This window comes from Odontesthes bonariensis, chromosome 16, assembly GCF_027942865.1.
Source record: "Odontesthes bonariensis isolate fOdoBon6 chromosome 16, fOdoBon6.hap1, whole genome shotgun sequence".
In the NCBI taxonomy this organism is placed as follows: Eukaryota; Metazoa; Chordata; class Actinopteri; order Atheriniformes; family Atherinopsidae; genus Odontesthes; species Odontesthes bonariensis.
The window spans coordinates 16,406,894-16,417,968 of NC_134521.1; positions in this window are offsets into that span (position 1 = coordinate 16,406,894).

An 11,075-nucleotide genomic window follows, 5' to 3' on the forward strand; every position below is an offset into this window, starting at 1 on the left:
ACAACAAGGTAGCTGTTGGATCTAGTGTAACAGTGATTGACATGTGGAACTGACTATGAATATATCTGCATCCTGAATATGACGATTAAAAAGACATCTTGAGAAAAAACTCCATAGCTAATTATTAGATGGATATCATTCTTTTAACTTAGTGTATGTAATGCGTGTGTAATGTGAAGAATCAATTAGGAAAGAACTACTAATCTGTCATTGACATAGTATTTCATGGGCTTTTCTTTGATCCAGTGGCAGTTGCACACAGTTTCCTAGATAATGAGCCTCTGTAAGAGAGCAATTTTGAAAACATTGTGAGACGGTACACTTTTGCTGTTTTAAGATCAAATGTTTCAGAAACAAGCATCAGTTTTATGCATCTTTTCTTGCCCTTCAGTATGGATTTTTTCTTTTCTAGATTCTCGCTTTTGAAGGAATCACTGCCTCCAAGTCTGCTTATCACTAGCCCCACTAACCTTCGCAATTTGTGTCCATGCAGTTGTTAAAGTTCTGGATGATCATACCTATTTTATGGACATGGGACACGCTATGATCTTGGTAGATATTCAATTCTACTATGTGTCCTTGTAAAATGGTTATTATCTGTGTACTTGTCAGTTCCGCATACAAAATATTGCTCTTTCCGTGAACATTACGAGTATGGTAATTCATTCAAATCCATGATTCCAAATAATTTACCAGTATTCTGTTCACCTTACAGTAGAGTTTCAGTTGATGCACCTCTTCTGCAAGGTATTCCAACTATTCTATTTTGAAATAAACACCACTTTTAGGAACTAGATCCCATTAAGTGCCTCCTGTGCTCGTCATTGGAGGGGCTTACAAAGACTTGATTTTTATCGCAGTTGAAGAAGCCTGGAGTTGATCCATGAATGAACTACTGTATTGTTCAGGTTCAGTCAGGCAGGCGTATGAGAGGCTCGGTTTGTAAAGTAATCTTGTAGTCCTCTGAATGGTTAGCAGATGCAGTGACACATCACAGACACAGGGCTCTATCCATGCTGTGGATGCGGTCTCAAGAAATAACATAATATTCACCTTCGCAGGAAGTCCTGACCTAAAGGCCCCTTTGCGCTGACTTTCATTTGAAAGAGCAGTTAGCAGCTGTAGCAGCTAACAGCACAAATGGACATGTCTATGAGAAGGCTACACAAGAACAAAGAGTAAGTATGCTCTGTATTTGTGACAAAAGAAGACATGACATGTAAGGGAGGCCTTTCATTAGGCAGAGCTGCACTTAAACAAACCCCACTTTATCTGACATGACTTCAGATTGAAGAGAGGAAGATTATGTAGGAGCCAGAGGAAGCTCAAAGTGAAGTATTAGTGTTTGGTTGGTGAACGACCCAGAGAGACCAACACCCTTTCCCACAGTCAGACAAATATGTACCCCTAATGTCAGATGCTCCAATCTGAAAGTTAACACACCTAGTCATGCAGCAGGCAGGAAAACACTGGGGCGTAGACAGGAAAAGGGGAGCCATTCTCGCAAGCAATGGAATTTCCATTTGCTCTTTGCCACTTAAACTCACAGAGGACAAACTTTATACAACATGCAGGGTCAATTATGTTGAAAAACAGTCACTGGAGGATGTGAAGCATCAAAATGTCAGCTTGTTCTGACTTTCAAAGCAGTATTGTTGAGGGCCATCCTCTTTTTAATGTGAGAGTGCTATTTCAGGGCACAATGCCCCGTTGTCTAGAAATGTATTCAGCTGAGAAAGAATAAGACATCTATTTAGATCAAAGTATCACAGTGGAAAATAATTTTACTCTTAAAGCATTTTTCTGTCTATGAATGCGTTCAATGTTTTAAAAATAGAAAACAGACACACAGAAGTTTTGTTTAAAAGAAAACTTACAGGTTACATTATGTATCTATAGATGAAGCTCTTTCATTCAATCATTTTCACAAAGAGCACTGACTGTGAGTTTTTTTTAACCATTAAAGCAGTCCTATAGATAGTGTAACAATAGCCCAGTTTTTATAAAGCATAGTGTTAACTAAGGAGAAACATATGAAGTCTAGACTTAAAAGCCTGAAGGGGTTTGTAGCATAAATCAAATCTAATGACATGATGACAGCATTTTGTTACAAAATTAGAGCACAATAGATCACATTCATTGACTTTTTATGACAAGGCTTTAAAATAACAGTGTCAACAACCATGGCTCACACTGTCCCTCAGGGAATATCTAAATCTAAAATTGGGTGTAATCCATTTGATTTTTATCTTTTATCTTTGCAAAACAATTGCACGGTTGAGCTTGAAGCAATAATTTCAGACAGATGAAGATGGCAACGATTAGATTTATGAATGCTATATCACAAGCACAGCGCAAATGAAGGCTAGAGTTAAAGAATGGATTGTAGACTTTATTTTTAGAGTTATTAGACGAAGACATGAAACACAATTTTCACCATCCCACTTCTACTGTGAATCTCTCACCTTTCCGTGTTGGCAACCAACACCTTTCCAACCCACCTCATTATGCAGAAGCATTGTTAACTTCATTCAATTCAATAATTTTATTGTCCCAAGTGATTTTCTCTTTGTTTGTTTTGCTTTGTGGTCTCTTCTTAAGTTGAATTGTCAAATTATCCGTTAGTAAATGAATCTCTTGTGTTTCAAACTTTGAATAAACAAAACTAAGCTTGCTTAAAGGTGAATGTATTCTATGAAAGAAATTGTTGTCCTTAATGCATTACTGGAGTCAATACAACAATATTTAAAACCATAAAAATTTTAACAAAAAGTAGTTTCAAGGCAACAAGCTATTTCAGACTTTAAAACAAGCCTATTAGCAAGCTAAGCTAACAACGGCTAGCTTAGCTATGGAACCGTAATGTTAGCTGTTGGTGTAACAGCAGTAACAGATGATCTCAAGTGATTGGATGAACAGGTTAAACATGAGGGGGTGTGCTGTCTGTGAAAATGATGTTGCAAGGTGTTCCCAATATAATTATCTTGTTGTGCAGGCCTTAGGCAGCGGGAGTAGGCCTACTGTTCATGTGGAATAGAATACAGCTTATATTTACCATATGCACTATTTTAGTAGCATCAGGTGTTTTCACAGGTATTTTGACAAACTAAAATTAGTCTTTTTCTAACTGTATTGGGCAATAATCATTGGGACCCAAATACTTTTTAAATTCCACATTTTTGTTATTTTGCATGAGCTGCTTACTGAGTTTAAATTGAAGTATATGTTTGCAGAACGCGTTTTTGCACTGTCGAAAACTGGATGGACATCCTTGGAAAAGATGTGATGCTGAATCCAGCAAAAATTGCTCAAAAATGTTCAAAATGATGCCATCGCAGAAGTGTAAATGACCTTTGTCACAAGCACTAACAAATTACATACTAGAACAGATCCTGTTTTTTGGACTTCAGTCTGAATGGTTCTTGTCATCTTAAGTCCGAGTACAGTGTTTCTTCTAAAGAAGATCTTTAATACTTAATTGTCTGACCCTAGTACATGTTTAGTACAGTATATTAACACATTTAATTAAGTAATTAAGTTGAAGAGATAAAACATGAAATAGCTGAGGTTCATTCTGTCTGCAATGAAAATAGAAGGCAAAGTAAATGCAAGAGTCACCACAATTTTCTCCCAACTTTTTCTTATTTTGGGTTGCAGAAGAGACTGATAGTAATCACTATTGGATTTATATTCCAGGCAGGAAACTAAAGTGACTCAGAAGATATTAAAAAGTCAACACAATAAGGTTACAATAAAAGCCTATTTATAGTACATATGAGTTGTTGCCCACATTTAACAGCTGAGAAATGTTCCTTCACTCCCTCCTCTCCTGTTGTTGAGAATCCCTTCTTTGCGAATCGTTGCTATTATATAGGAATGGACATTCAAGCAAGAAGAGTCAACTAACCCCCAGTTGTCAGACTGCATAAATGCATGTGCTACGATACCATTAAAGAAGCTGACACACGTACCATAGGAAGCATGAGATGCCCTCCGCCTCTTTGCTGTCTGTCCATGTGGAATGAATACGAGATGTGCTTCATGCTGGGCTGAGCAATGTCAATGAAGGGGGCAAACTTTAACGATTCAAGAAGATGTGAACGGCAGGTAATGATCAGGGCTGATGTCATTGAAGCCACAGTATGAGAGGCTGTTGAGATCATTTAGCCAGTTTTGATAATCACTCCTCATCGGGCTTCAAGTCACTGGCCTCATTTAAAACTGAACCAGTGTGGTCCTCAGTGTGATGAAGTATTAATTTGATTTGCATGCTTACTAATGAGGATGTAATGTAAATTGACAGTAGCACAGTGTTACCGCAATGTGCTTGTTATGTGCCGCAGTGGGTTCAGTGTCCGGGTGAAGCAAGTGTGAGTTATGAATACGGAGTTTTCTGAATTAAACATGAGCTTATGCCTGAGTTGGCAAAGACTGAATGATGCTGGTTGATTTAAGTTGCTATTTTTGGCTCAAATGCTTCCATATTTAGAACTGATGTTTCCACTGCGGCAGAAGCTGATACAGAGAAACATCCGAAGACTAGTTATGCATGTGCCCATGTGTGCATGATCACATTTGCAGTCATGTGTTGCACACATGAAGAAGAGGCACGGAAGCAGCTTTATGAATGATTGAGTGTATTGTAGAACACAGGCTAAGGTAGTGAATGGCAATAGCTCTATGAATGAAAGCAGAAGGGCAAGTTACACTATACAGTGTGTATACACATGACAAATAAAAGTCTCTTTCAAAAAGCCTGATCAAACAACCCACACCCAAAAAAAAACACAGCAGTAAATATGTATGTGCAGCTGGTTTTCAGGAGATCTGGTTGATTTAATCAGCATTAATTATTATTTAAGGTTAGATTTTTATCAATAAATTATTTCAAGATATTGTGTTTGTGCTGCGTACAGGGCCTTCCAAACTAGTTTGGCATTTTTGAAATCCAAAAGTTTTTTTCTTTTTAGAGGGGGGTGGGGCTATATTACTTAATCATCATAGGTAAATATTTTTGAAGGGGCAAAATTAAGCAAGTGAGAAAATATATATATATATGTGTGTATATGTATATGTATATATATATATATATATATATATATATATATGTGTGTGTGTGTGTGTATATATATATATATATATCCTTGAGCATTTACCAGCTGAAGTCAATACTGTGTACAGCCCCCTTTTTTGCAGCAAGCCTTGGCTTATTTCTCTGTAAATTTGGCACTTCAAGGCATTGATATTTTGGCCCATTTCTCAAGTCAAAACTGCCCCAAACTTCTGCAAACTGGACTGGTTTTGCTGGTGAACAACAATCTTTAACTCAAACCACAATTCTTAATCAAATTTAGGTTTGCACTCAGAATAAGCCATTACAAAACATTTAATGACCCAGTGTTAAATGTTTTGGGAGTATCCCCTGCTTTTATCTGAAGCATCAGTTGTGCACATTATCAGAAGTTAGTGCTAGGTTTTTGCAACTTGCAATATGCAATTGGATGGTAGGGGCATTGTTGGGGAATGAGTTATTAGATGTCTGATTCATTGACCTTGAATACCATTCACAATACTGCACAATCCTCAATATTGTCCCCATTTTCAATATTTACGTCTTGGAAACCCAGACGTTTTATGAGGTCAGAGTTCTTGGTGTTCCCTATTAGGGAACAGGCACAGTACACAAAATAGACAACTGAGCAGATTATCTGTGCGAGCACAATGTTAGAAAGCAAGTGTTTTTCTGGCCTTTGATTGTACATAGGTTGAATAAACCAAACCAATTATGATACTTCTGTATGTAACTGGGAGCACCAGCTCTTAATTTAGGGCTTCATAGCAAAAGGAGGTGAGTACATATTCACTGACTGTTTTTCAGGGTTTTTGGATTGTTTTGTGTAGCTTGGATTTTGGATTGTTTTGTGTAGTTCCAGGATATAAGATACACAAGTATAACCACAAAATGACAGGTTTTAATGCACCAAATTAAGAAGAAAGCTTAACTTGCTCTTCCCTGGGAAAGCATATGTTCTGAATCAGGTGCACTCTGATACCACAACTACAACATTCAAAGCAAATTATATTATTATTAAATTATAACATCAAAGCCTGTACACAGAGTTTTTAAACACAAGCAGCGGGACTCCTGAGATGTCAGAGTTACATTTTTGGCCAGTGGAATTCTTCAATCTATAGTAAAATATCTTAGCTGCAGAAATTGCTATGAGATTTGATCAAATTTGTGGTCCCCCAGAGATGAAACACAATGATTTTAGAGTAGGGTTTTGGAATAAACAGGGTTTCTAGCAAAATTTTAGAAGCTATTGCAACAACTATGCAACATCTGTGAATTCTGAGATGTATATGTGCTTTTGGGATGGTACATCATGTGTCACCAGAGGGTCAAAGTAATCACTTTGTATATTATGAACGTGCCTAAAATTTTGTGCGAACATTCAGGCACTACGGTGAATGTACTGCAATAGTTTGGTGCTGCAAAAAGCCAAAATGTTCTTTTTCTCAAATATTTCCATCATGTTAAAATATGTGCAAATCTAATGTCTTTTCCATCAGCATCATCTGCTACTTAACAAATATTTACAATGTAACATGCTAAATTAAGATGGTAAACATGGTTGATTTACTTGACAAAGCTGCTGCCATGTCATGTTTGAGGACAAAACAATTTTTTGCTAAGTGTGATCTGAGGTGTGTAATTGCTGACTGACAGTGGAAACCTGAGCTGAATTTAGAAAAAATACGGTATTTCTACTACGTTGTTAACATTCAAAATATATTTTCCCCTAAAATTCTGGTTCAGATGAAGCAATGAGTATGATTTTTCCAAAGTTTTCCACTGCTGGCAGATCTCTGCATGCAAGTCAATTCCTCCTTCATTTCCAAAACCACTTTCTTCCACAGGTCTACATGGCAATCCAATTCTTTCATAATGTTTAAAAGTGCCAAAAACAACCAGTAATGTGAGCTTTTCTTTTGGACATGAATCTGAACCTGGTCTGTGTGGAAGCCACAGGACCAGTCAGGTGAATAAACTGGTGGCTGTGTGTTTCATACTGTGGTTTTAACCCCATAGAAGAACAAAACAAGAGCAAAATAGGCCCTATTGTCAATGTCTCAGTCGTGGTCTACCTAATGATTGTGGCATTGCTATTATAGGATTATTATCTGTTCAAATAGGATGACATCCAAACATGAATCATGCCTTAATGTTTAACTAAACGAAGAACTCCCTCAGGCTGTTTTCATCTTCTGCTCTCACTTTCCTCACCTCTCCCACCACCAGAAGAACAAGAGAGTTATCAAACACAAATTATTAGATGTCACTGAGGCAAGACTGGAATAGAATTATTCTAGATGTCAGAGAAGCAGAGATCAGTCCACAAAGAAAATATGTGTTTTTTTTTTATTATTTGCAGCAAAGTTTCAACACTCATGGCAGGCAGGCACGTCATCTTTTACATTATTTGAAGGTTTGGGTTAATGTGCTACAGCCCACAGTTAGTTAGAAATAACATAAAGGCCTCTACTAAAAGTGCTCACTTAGATTTTCTACATTAATTCCAAAGTCACATGATATTATTCATGTGACATAATTTGATTTTATGCACTATTTTCTTTTTAAATTGTCCATGATTTTTCTTTGTATGATTTTGCCACTTAGCCTTGATTATCTATAATAAAAGAAAATACACATTCATTATCATGTGTTTAAGCATATACTGCCAGATGCACTTGCAGTGACCTCTTTCTCTAATTTTACCACAGGAACCACATGCTCCGTCTTTGCACATATGGCAGCAAGAGAAAGAGGGATGAAGATTTATTTTTTCTTGGAAACCTCAGGAAATTGACTCAGATTTTATACATTCAGAAGCGCCACATTCCAAACGGGGCTTAAATCCCCCGTTCTTATTTAAAGAACATGACATCAGAAGGAAAAGTTGGCAAGACAGACACTAAAATAAACATAGAATGGGTGGTTGGGACATGCAAAAGCAGGAATTCATAGCATTATTTTTCAGTTTCCATTGCTGTTTGCAGAATTTGACTTTCTGGTCCTCTTATTGACACAGGTCGTATCTGCTTTGAGAGGTCAACATGTTTCAGAAGTGCTTGAGTCCAGTGTAGTCAAAAGATAAAGAAACAGAAACATTACAAGTGTGAATCAGTGTTGAAATGGCTTAAAGAAGGAGGCATCATCACTTTACTGTCCCAGAGACACTTAAAGAGGTCCTATAACCTGAGTGGGACTTATTTGTCTCTACAAGCTGCAACAATTAAATTAAACAAGAGTCTGTGGCAGAAGGAGTATTTCTGACCACAGAACTGTCGTTTAACAACCTTTTGTTCAAGTTGGGACAGGAGCAGTTTGGCGCTCTGTTAGTACAGAGCCATGCTGTTTTAATATGTGACAAATGCGGTTTGCCGTTGCTAAATAAGCAAAACCATCCCTGAAGAAGATGTTTGAATGGGAGCATTCATTGTTGGAGATATCGTTCAGCATTAATTCACCTGCATTATCATCACTGATGGCAGCTTTTGAACTGATGCTAATAAGTTTAAACTTGCTCAACCCATAAGCGTTGAGCAAGTTTAAACAGGAACTAGTCAATACAGAGTTGAACTGCGTGCAACGACACTAGTCTCAGAAGTGTTTTGGTGCACATGCAGTCATTTCTGCAAAATAATTGTGTCTTTTTAAACATAATTCTGAGGGCCCAAAGGCTCTCAAAGTTGGTTTTCAGCCTTGTTTCACATTCTTCAGAACCTTTTCAGAACCCTTAAACAACATTATGCATTGTATATGATGAAATCTCCAACTTTAACCCCCAACTTCTTTGCAATTTACTTGAAGGAACACTGTTCTCTCAGAGTGGTAAACATTTCCTACCTTTAAAAGACTGAGCCTCTCTGGGAAAAGGAGTTTTTCTTATACCTTTCATACCCCACTGCCAGTTAATCCAATTTCCTGAGTGAATATGTGTTTTTGTTTTAAGCATTAAATATCTTTTGTTGTACCTGTTTAAACTTTGTTTACATGTGTTGGAAAAAAACAAATAATCAAAGAGTAATTTCTTTCTGTTTTTATTTGCATTATAAACAGATTTCCAGCTGCTTTAAAAACTGAGCTTTAGATAGCGTAATGCAAAAGCCTACTTTCAATACATTGCTACTTCAATTACCTTACTGTCATCTTTTCTTTAACATTCTGATTATATTGACGTAAAATAATTAAATCCTGATTTTTCTTTGTGGGGCTGCTTCAGTTGCAGTTTTAAAGGGTGATCTCATCATGTTCAAATCCAGAATGTTTGGTGAATCAGTCAGCTATTAGCTTTTCCTGACCACACTTCCAATCAGCTGAATTGATCAACACGTCAATTTATTTCCTGAGTGATGGTATTTGACTTGGTATGACCACATTTAGCTAATGACATTCATATGAGCAGGGAGAATGTCCACTGACCCTTGACATGGTCAATGGTGCAGAAACCTTTTCTATTATCGTGACCCAGATGAAAATTTGCAGCCTGTGTCCTTTATCAAATTATTTAAAAACGTTAGTTTCTGCTCACAAATGAGAATGAGATGTTTGCTGAATGTTAGCATAGCTGCTCCGTAATGAAAAAAATAAATAAAAGGTCACAAGATCTGTACAGCAGCAAAATGGCACAACATGTTAGTATGCTGTGCAGCTTTGTATCCTGTGGACACCGTGTTGACAAAGAATGGGAGCCAGTCCAAAAAAATCTGCTCACACCCACAGGGGCTGAGCTGAATGTGATCTGTAAACAGTGATTTTGGGTTTCACACTCACACACCGAAAAACAAATTTCCTTCAGTCAAGCGTATTCAGTTCATGTTAATTTGCATTGAGACCACTGTAATTCCACTCAGTGGAAGGCGATTCATTGCATCCTCCTCCGACGTCCATGTTTCAACGAAGCATCGGGCACATTACATATGGGTGTACCAGTTTGAAAACTGCCCCTGTACATACCAAAAACATAAAGAGGTGAGGCGTAATGAGGTTTATGGCAGCCAAAGTCCGAGCAGGGAATCCAACAGACGAAGTAGTCGGCAGCAGCCAACAGCAGGCTGGTAGGACAAAGGATGGAGGCTTACAGAATACAAGCAGCAGGGTCACCTTCGAAACATCACATTCATTATCGCATGAAAGATAGGTTGCACTGATTTTGTATCATATGCAGGTAAAGGTATTTTATCTGCCATAACTGGTTGTATGATAAATATTGATTCTTGATAGAGGGTTGTATTTACATTCAGGTGTACAGTTGGGGTGGTGGGTGCGCATGTGTCACTTTGAGCTTAGCAAATGAATCCTTTATCTTGTCAAATAGAAGGAATACACGTTATACTGATTTTAGAGTTGAAACCGATGAGACCAACCATCTAATGAATATCTCGGTGTGACTTCAATGGAAACTTTCTGCTGAATCACAAACCCAGTTTCACACAGACAAAAGGAGGTAGATGATGAGATCATCCGATTATCTAAATATGTTAGAATTTGTAAGTGCATGTGAGTCAATGATGGGTAGGACCTACAGGTGTAAAGAATTAAGTTGCAGTCATTAAGGCTGGACCTATTTATCAACAAAAGGTAGAATGATTAAACAAAAAGACATTTCAAGGATGTCTGCAATGCTGTTTGAGTGGTTAATAGAAAAACACTAACAGCGCCCTTGGTAGGATGCTGTCAAGTTCGAAGATGTATACAACAAAGATCTTAGAGCTCCACCTTGTGGTAGCAAAATAATAATCTTTATATTGTTTAACAAAGCCTTGAGGGATTTTTGTTTAATTTAACGAGATGATTAGATAAAATAATGATAATTAGCCAGCTGAAGTTTTCATTAATTATTCAAAGACAGGTGTGCATCACACATGCTGTGGGAAACCCTGAACCAACACCTGTGTTGTAAAAACAATGAGCTGCAGCTCACTAATGTTAACTCATCTAAAATTAAACTAAATCTGTGTTGTGATGGAGAAACAAATATTTTCCCTGTGTTAAAGTTTGCTTTTGAAGA